Genomic DNA, 1,382 nt, shown 5'->3' with positions numbered 1-1,382 from the left:
AAACTTGCAAAACGAAATCACAAAGTTGAAAAATTCATAAATTTATATCAGTGACTCCAGTAAGCCATGGTTTGTTTATTCAACAAATATTGACTAGACAAAAGTAGGCATTCCTGTATATCAGTGACAAACCCTCTGAAAGGGAAGTCAGGACAACCACTCCATTCACAATATCCTCAAAAAAAAAAAATTGGGAATCAACCTAACAAAAGAGGTGAAAGACCTTTACAACGAAAACTACAGAACACTAAAGAGGGAAATAGAAGAAGACCTTAGAAGATGGAAAGATATACCTTGCTCATGGATAGGCAGAATTAATATCACTAAAATGGCCATACTACCAAAAGTATTCTACAGGTTTAATGCAATGCTAATCAAAATCCCAATGGCATTCCTCGAAGAAATAGAAAAAGCAATCATGAAATTCATCTGGAGAAATAAAAAGACCCAGAATAGCTAAAGCAATTCTAAGCAGGAAGAGTGAAACAGGTGATATAGCGATACCAGATTTCAAACTATACTACAGAGCAATACTAACAAAAACAGCATGGTACTGGTACCAAAACAGGCGAGTAGACAAATGGTACAGAATAGAGGACACAGAGACCAGTCCACAAAATTACAACTACCTTATATTAGACAAAGGTGCTAAAAGCATGCAATGGAGAAAGGATAGCATCTTCAACAAATGGTGCTGGGAAAACTGGAAATCCATATGCAACAAAATGAAATTGAATCCCTTTCTCTCACCATGCACAAAAGTTAACTCAAAATGGATCAAGGAGCTAGGAATCAAACCAGAGACTCTGCATCTAATAGAAGGAAAAGTTGGCCCTAATCTCCATCTCGTGGGGTCGGGCTCCAAATTCCTTAATAAGACACCTATAGCACAAGAGTTAAAATCAAGAATCAACAAATGGGACATATTCAAACTAAAAAGTTTTTTCTCAGCAAGAGAAATAATATGTGAGGTGAATAGGGAGCCTGCATCGTGGGAACAAATTTTTACCCCTCACACTTCAGATAGAGCGCTAATCTCCAGAGCATACAAAGAACTCAAAAAGTTAAACAACAAAAAAACAAATAACCCAATCAACAAATGGGCCAAAGATCTAAACAGACACTTCACAGAGGAGGATATACAATCAATCAACAAGTACACAAAAAAATGCTCACCATCTCATTTGTTTAATGTAAATTAAAACTACTCTAAGATACCATCTCACTCCAGTAAGATTGGCAGCCATTATGAAGTCAAACAATAACAAGTGCTGGCGAGGATGTGGGGAAAAAGGTACACTTGTACATTGCTGGTGGGACTGTAAACTTGTGCAGCCAATTTGGAGGGCAGTATGGAGATTTCTTGGAAAGCTGGGAATGGA

Source organism: Marmota marmota, unplaced genomic scaffold (genome assembly GCF_001458135.2).
Source record: "Marmota marmota marmota unplaced genomic scaffold, marMar, whole genome shotgun sequence".
Classification (NCBI taxonomy): Eukaryota; Metazoa; Chordata; class Mammalia; order Rodentia; family Sciuridae; genus Marmota; species Marmota marmota.
This window is presented reverse-complemented; position numbering follows the sequence as displayed.